Source organism: Symsagittifera roscoffensis, chromosome 4 (assembly GCF_963678635.1).
Source record: "Symsagittifera roscoffensis chromosome 4, txSymRosc1.1, whole genome shotgun sequence".
In the NCBI taxonomy this organism is placed as follows: domain Eukaryota; kingdom Metazoa; phylum Xenacoelomorpha; order Acoela; family Convolutidae; genus Symsagittifera; species Symsagittifera roscoffensis.
Window position 1 is genome coordinate 4,117,714 of NC_087065.1, and position 8,098 is coordinate 4,125,811.

General features: G+C 32.8%; 1 long non-coding RNA gene across 1 annotated transcript; it reads right to left on the reverse strand.

Annotated features, from left to right (window-relative positions):
* Positions 1 to 551: 551 nt before the first annotated feature.
* Positions 552 to 7,315, reverse strand: LOC134843629 (uncharacterized). The gene is made up of 4 exons (XR_010162606.1): positions 7,213 to 7,315; positions 5,964 to 6,031; positions 2,561 to 2,607; positions 552 to 618 (listed from the first exon to the last, which is right to left on the reverse strand). It is a non-coding gene; the product is annotated as an uncharacterized LOC134843629 (long non-coding RNA).
* Positions 7,316 to 8,098: the final 783 nt, after the last annotated feature.

An 8,098-nucleotide genomic window follows, 5' to 3' on the forward strand; every position in this document is an offset into this window, starting at 1 on the left:
TGACCTTGACTTGTCTATCAAAATAATAATTCTTCGATTCTCAAAAAATACAGTTTTTTTCACATCCCATATTTCCGATTAGGTTTTTTGGTGATTTTTTTTTCGGAGATTGGAAAAAAAACACTCATAAACTATTTTAGAAAATAAAGTTTATGTATAAAAGTTATCATTAAAATAATCTTATTGAAAATTCTTCTCTCTGGTTTCTGTTAACTCGAACAATGCAAGATAGTCGTAATCGCAGGTAATTTGAACAGATAAGTGCAGAAGATTAACAATTATAATATATAGTTTTGAAAAAACCTCCGCGGTATCTACCCTCAAGAAAACTAAGCTTTCGTAAACTCTGTCGGTTACTTTTGAGTTTACTGCATTTTTTGTCGATTAACTTAAAAACTTTTCAATAGTTTTTTTTGATCTGCCAGTAAATAGTTTTGTCGTTAAAATCAGGACGTTCAAACATTCTAGTTTTGGCTTTCTATGTTTATATTTTGGTTTTTTTTTGGCTCTAAAAGTTGCAATTTTCGATTATGACAGGTGATTTTTTATCTGTTCAACCGTCCATCAATTTTCTCAGATCCGTAATTCCCTTGTTCATTGTAGCTGTAGTCTGAATTCCTGAAAAAAAACCTGATTTTCAAAATTTAATTTACCTTATTTCTCTTAGAACCCGTGTCGAGGTGCTCACTGTATATTTCGAGCGTCTCGACCAAAATTTGGTATGTTTCGACATCTGGGTAGAATTTGGGTATGTTTAGATTGAGCTGACTCAAGCAAGAGGTATGTTTTGACCGAGGTCGACCGAAAACATTGTGCTCTACCGAGGTCGACCCAAGTGAGATACGTTTCGACCGTCTTGGCTTAATACGGGCACGTTTCGACTTTATATTATCATTAATTATTCAAACTTAAAGGTAATAATTTATGCTTTTATGTAATATCTCAGAAAGCTTCTTTTATCAGAATGAAATTATTGGGTGAAATAAAACTAAACTGTGATTCTAGAGATGCACTATTTTTGAACCTTTTTGTCATGTAGTTACTACTCTGGTTTTCATTTTGAGTCAAAAACGTTAACGAGTATGTTGACAATCGAAAAAAAACTTTTTGTTTTTGACTGCGATTTACCGTGGACATAGCAACGGTGACATTTGACTCCGATTAATTTTCAACCGTTCTTGAGGTTGGTTTCGACCGTGCTCGAATATATTTAGACCGTGCTCGACGAATTTTGGATGTGTTTTGACCCTGCAGAACTGATTTTTGATATTTTAGAACCTGCTCTCGGTATATTTCGATTTTGTACTCGAGCCAATCCCCTGTCTCGACTGTTCTTTTTTAGTCGAGCACTGACATTTTCTCGACTTTGAAAACCGAAAATTAAAATGACCCGTGAACAACTTTAAATAATTTAACTTAATTTTTCTTGGCTTGAAAATAATCATTCGAAAAACTATGTTGAGGAAAAACTGAAAACCATTATCGGTTAAAAACAGTTATCGAAACTATTTTAAAGTTTTTTGTTATTGTGTTATTGGTTCCAAGATGGAACTCGAAGTGTGTTTTTTTTCAGCATTGTGGCGCGCTATAATAACTTAAACACACCGCGGAGCGCTGGTGAAGCGGTTAACGTTCTCATTTCTCATTTCTCATTTCTCATTTCTCATTCGAAAGGTAATGTGTTCGAGGCTCACGATGACCCGTGCTCGTTGCTTGAGGAGTGAGGCAACATTACCCAGACCAGAAAAATGACCAAAAACGCATGTAGTTCTTAAGAATTGGCGAAGCAGCGGTTCTCCGTGAAGAGCCGAACAGCTCGTATTTTGACCTTTTCCATCTTGCATCAAATTTTCTTTAAAAATTAAGTTTGACCTGGAAGGTTGTATGGACCATCGACCGTACGACAATAGCCTTTATCATAGTGCGGGTACTAACAATTAGAGGGTTTATACGTGGGCAATTTTGGTTTTGACTTTTTCGATCATATGTTAAAATCGAACAAAATGTCGCCGTCAAATTGGGCTGTGTTTCCAAACCACAAAATTTCGGGCTTTTGCGGGTTTGACAAAGTTTATTGGAAAAATTCTCCAAATTTTTATTCGCTTCCTCGATTTTTTTTGAACTTCGCTAGAACGAAATGCGAAGATTTTGGTCATATAATTTTGTCAAATTGGTTCAATTGTGGTCATTATTACAACACGATGTCGTATTGAGTGGACCGCGAAAAAGTCAGAATGGTTTCAGAATAATGCTGATTTCAGAAAACTCAGAAAATTATTGGTTTATTTTGGTCGTGAAAATTCCGTGGTTTCGAAATTAATCTCTCTTTGAACACGTGACACTGAATATGATATCAGAACATTTAGAGGGCTAAAATTGGGTAACGCTGAATCTTATGATGAACAATTTATTGCTTTGAAGATGATTCCACCACGTTCATAACAGAGAAAGAACATCGAGCGTACAAATGACAATGCTTATAGCCTTGATTATTTTGACATTGGTCGTAGAAATTGCAGAAGCAAAACAGCTAAATTTCAATTTTTTGTAAAGTGCTCACCTTGTAGATTCCCCGTAGCTGACCTGATAGTACCCAGAGTGTGGTAGCTGGAAATTGAGCCTAGATACAGTTCAGTAAAAAGAAAAATGTGATTTTTTATTCTTTGAATTTGCCCGGATTGATGAAAAATGCTAGTCATACATTTTCCATACAGTTTTGCGAAAATGGATACATTTTGGGGTAGAATTTTCTGCTTATGAAAAAAAAAAGAAAATGATTTGCTTAGTATGGAAAAAATACGATTTTTAATTATCACAAAATTTTCAAGACTTAAATTGTAACAAATACTATTTGATACTGGTTATTATTTAGATGAAAAGCAGACTAAACTCTAAATATTTATTATATGATTTTTTTTGTTAACAAAACTTTTTCAAGACTAATGGAAGAGCTGTCAAAATATTCAGGATTTTTCCCTGATAAAAACAATATTGCTCTTTTTATAAACCTGTTTTGGGACAACGTTTTTGCAGGAGAACGTTTCCGACTTAAGACTGGAACCATTGTTTTTTGTAAGGGAAAAAAGGTCATCAAATCCTTCTATAGTTTAGGATCCAAAAAAGTAAAATTTTTGCAATTCATCAATTGAGCATTGCATAGTCAAAATAATAGTTGCTTTTCTTTTCACAATGATCGTGAAAATCTATCGAACCAAAAAAATTATACACTCCACAGAGTCATTTTGCAATTATTGCCCACCAAATTGACCTCCATAAACAGTAAATTTGGTTCAAACAACTCCGAAAAAAATGTTTTTTGAACAGTACAAGCTATAAAAGTCTCATATTATGAAAGAACTTGCAGTTGAAAGAGTTAATTTTCAACGTTTCAAAGTTGCTCATCATTTTTATGTCAACTTTGAATTTTCTGATTCAAAATGAAATGTTTGTTTACCAGCTTATTTCAAATTAATTTTCAATTTATGACACACTAAAAGCTATAAAAGATTTGCCAAAAAAATTGCAGAAAAGTTATGGTAAACTTGGAAAAAAGGATACAAATGGGTTCCCACAAAACAGGGATTCACTCCTTTTCATGCTATGAAAAGGGGCTTCTTAGTTGTAGTTTAAAACAAGTTACGAAAAATCTATAGCCCTGAAAACATTTAATCTCAGTTGAACCATTAAAATGGCAACAAAAAAGCTGAATAAGTTTAGTAAAAACTGCTCAAATACAATTTGTAAACCTAAAAGCTTTTTGGTACATGTATTTTTTTCTACTGCAAAAAAAAGTTTTGGGTACGAAATCCGGATTGGCCATTTTTTCGATTGATTCAACAAACCAGATAAACATGCATAACAACACACAAAACTAATCTGACTACCCGAGTTTATTTTTCATGGTACGTGCTAAAGTTGAATAATACTTAAAAGACTTGAAATCCACTTTTTTAACAACATTTTTCAAAAAAGAAAGCAGATTGTGAAAGATTATAATTGATAACATTTTTTTGCAAAAAATATTATAGTAAGTCGATGGTAATCAGTTTTAAGTTTTTTTCCAAAAAACTATCGGTAAAAAAACATTTTTGGCGTATAATTTTGTTGTCAGAGAAAAATTCCCTGGAAAGGAGATGTTTTGTCGGTGATAGGTTCATCCTAACTCAACACTTTTACTCAAAACAAAATTTAATCGAGATGATTTATGTTCTTGGAAAGATTCCAGGGGTTTCTAAAAAACAACTCACGCATTTGTTCATGAAACTAAGTTACTCTGCTTACTTTTGATTGTTTTTTGAACTGATCTGAAAACTGCTGAATGATGTTTCAAATGTTTACCTAAGAACAACGTCTATAGACAGTCTATACATTGAAAGAAAAAATGACATTGAGATGAATATAATTTTGCACTGGATAAACTTAATAGTGTAAATTTGCACTGGATAAGCGCACAATTTGGTGTCTGTATCTTCCTGGATTCCAGCGAAAAGTCTGTAAACATGTTCCGAAATGAAAATTGATTCCACTTACAAAATCTACGTTAAATCCGCGTAAAAATACCTGTGATGCAAATTCTGTATGCACATTAATTTTGTTGCGGACTCCGCAACTAGCGAATATAGGTAGTTGTTCCGGATTCCGGAATTGTAAGCAGATTCCGCAAATTTATTCGGATTCTGCTTAAATTTTGCGGATTCCGCGAACAATTTGCGGCTTCCATTTACAGTTGCGGATTCTGCGACAGCTTAGATTTATTAAACACATATATTTTCATTTGTTTATAGATTCCACAAACTGTTCCGGATTCCACTATTTTTGTTGAGGATTCCGTAAGTTTGCCTGTTTTTGGAGCAATTTTCAGCAATACAGTGTTTTATCGATTTGTCCGTGGAATCCAAAACAGCAAAGGAAATGAAAGAAAAATAGCAGTATTGGGTACTCCGCAAAAATTTTGTTTTCGGCCAGTTGCGGAAGGCGTTTGCAATTCACAAAATGCACAGTTTGGCATCGTAATGATTGATTATAATCAATTATCATTCAGAAAAAGTTCAAAAAATTTCTCAAAGAAAAATATTAGAAACAATTCCAATCGATCAAAAAATTGAATTGGTCACCTTACAAATTAAATTGAAATAGTAATTGATTAAATTTGCTTGTTTTAGAATTTTATAAAAACAACCTTCAAAATTAGTATATAATCGATTAATAACGTTTATTAGTGAGTGCGGGCTTAGTACAGTTCAGACACAGTAGCTACGAGACTGCTTCTCATATTAAGATATTTTTCAAATTAATCATACTGCCATAAAATGCGCCTGAAAAATACTTTTATTAACCAATACTGTCAATTTTTTAAAATTTTTCTTAGAATATAACAAATATATTTCTGCAAAAATTCAAAAGCTTATCAGCAAGCTCTTTTAATAAAACAATCTGTCAACGACTCAGAAAAGTGGGGCAAATATGGTCACCGGGGCTGCATTAGGGGAGAGGTAGATTAGGGCAAAACTCTCAGGAAATCATTGTCTGCACCAACCAGTAGATCCTGCAGTTCTTTTCGAAGGGGGTTGGGTTGTAAAAGAGATGCCGCAATATTTTGGTTTCAAAAAATTTAAAAATTTCCAATTTTGGCATTCAGACTGTCTTTACGTTGTACGCTTTAAAACCTAATTAAGTCTTAAGGTTGCCCAATTGGAAGGGTAATTCCTGTTATCATTCAAGAGTTTGACAAAACTTATAACGGTAAATTACCACTCTTGTAAGAAGGCATAGAGAACTTTTTAAAATAGCAAAAGATGCTATCACCCGTTCTTCTTACCCCATTGTTCTAATCGCAATTTTGGCTAAAAACCAAATTATTCATATTAGTCAAAATTTCTCTAAAAACTTTTTTCTTTTAGGTATTTTCAATCATTTTTTTGATATCAAAACTTAATTAAAACGACAATTTTAGACTCAATTACCACACTTCCATAGGCTAAGTTGAACGGACGCAAAGTAGTGAAAGCCATGTAATACAAGTATGCAGAATCTAGGAAAATAAAAGAAGAAAGCTTATCCGAATGAAAAATGAGAAATACATAAACTCTGTATTTTAAGTTTTTTTCGTATTTTCTAATGTTTTTTTCTACATCAGAGCTCGTTAGTCAATCAAAATTTTTTCTCTTTTTGGACGAAAGTCAAATTTATAATCTCTTCAAAAAGAGCTTTCATTTCAATCGTTTCATTTGTTATCACGAAAATAATTTCCCTACCAAAATGACTCAATTATGGTACCCATCACATAAGTTAATACATTTAATAAAAATTACGAAAAAGTGCCGAATTATCTCCAAAAAAAATAAAATACAGTCTAATATCCATGTTTTCTAAAATATTTCATGGTAATTTTCTCAATTCAACGCTTTTTCGTTTTCAAAAAAGAGGTCCATAGGTTTAAATTTAAAAACTAATGTTTTGATTTCAAGGCAGGGGCGGATCTAGGATTTTCTCGAGGGGGGGGGGGGGGGATTTTCAAAAAAATTTCCAAAATTTTGACGACCTTTTTTTTAGGTCGACCAAATTGATTTTTTGAGCTCTCCCAAAGCACTGTTTTGCCCCTATTTTGGCAAAATTTTCTGCGCCGCAAGCAAATTTTTGAAAAAACAGTCAAAAAAGCCGTTTTTGGGCACTTTTTGAAAAATTTTGACAAAAAAAAATCGCGTTTTTTTTTGGCGCGCGCTCCCCCTCAGAGTTAGTATATATTGAAAAATTTTAGGGTCGGTCGGCCAAAAATGGATTTCTGAAAAAGTATCAAAGGGGGGAACCTTTGGGTCGGCAGGGGGTCGAATCCCTGAGAAGAACGTCCGCCCCCCCCCCCCGCCCCCCCTATATCCGCCCCTGTTTCAAGATGAAAATTAGAAAACATTTTAAAAACCATTTAACATTATGTTAATATCTGATAGAGAGTATCAAAAAATAATGGCTCTGTTTCTTTTCATTTCAATTGAAAAAATCCCGTTCAGAAAATCAAGTTTCTACATTTTATGGGTTTATGAAAAGAGGTTGCCAAATTTCGTAGATAATTATTAGTTTTTCTATGAGTCAGCAAATTAGTAACGAGTTGAATATTTTTAACGGTTCTTCTCAAAGCGTTAATAACCAAAAAATACCTGTAAACACAAAATTTTTGATCTATTATTATAAAATTCTGATATAATTTCAAAAGCGTACTGTTTGGTAAATGCACTGACACAACAGCGAAGTTTTCCGAGAAATATAATTTCCTGAGCAACAGAATGATTAAAGAAAAGTTGCGAAGAATTTAGCAACCAACTGATTAGAAAAAAATTGTTTGGTTATAACAAAAAAAGACAAAGAAATCGCCAACAACACTGAACTAGAAAACTGATTATAACTTCGTATGCGTTATTTTATATAATTCTTTGATTTTGTTTAGACTTCGGATAAAAAAGTCAAAAGCAATCATTAGCTTTGATTTCGTTATTCTTGCTATGTTATGTTGATGCTTATTATCACTTTTGATTAAAATTCAGAACGCTTTTTAAATTAGTTTACGATGCCAAGTTGGTTTTTGTAATAGACCACAAAATTGTGCTCGCTCTCTTTCTAATTCGACAAAAAAGTGTCTTAGATGCTTTTGTAGCGCAAGTTCAGAGAAAAACAAACAAAAAACTCGAAACAAGATTATGTTTCAACCCCGTTATTAGCTGTTATGCCTTTTTAAAAAAGTGTGAAAATTACATGAAAAACATTTTTCTTCTAAGATAAAAACGTATGAACAGTATAAGAGCCAAACAAAAATTAATATGAAATTAATGCTTACAATTTTTTGACTAACTTGCAACAGAAAACGCTTTCTAGGCAAAAACCTGAAATGCCAAAGATTTCAGTATCATGCATTGCTTGCAGATTTGCCAACAATTTAGCTGCAGATAAATGAATTCATCATAAGAGATCAATTTCAAACTTAACTTTCTTGTCTTTTTCTTCGATTTGTAAGAATTGATCTTACGTTTGCTGCGAAGTAAACGCCTTATATAAGTGAGAAAAAAAGACATGGTAAACCAACTAGCCACAAATAACAATAACCGAAATA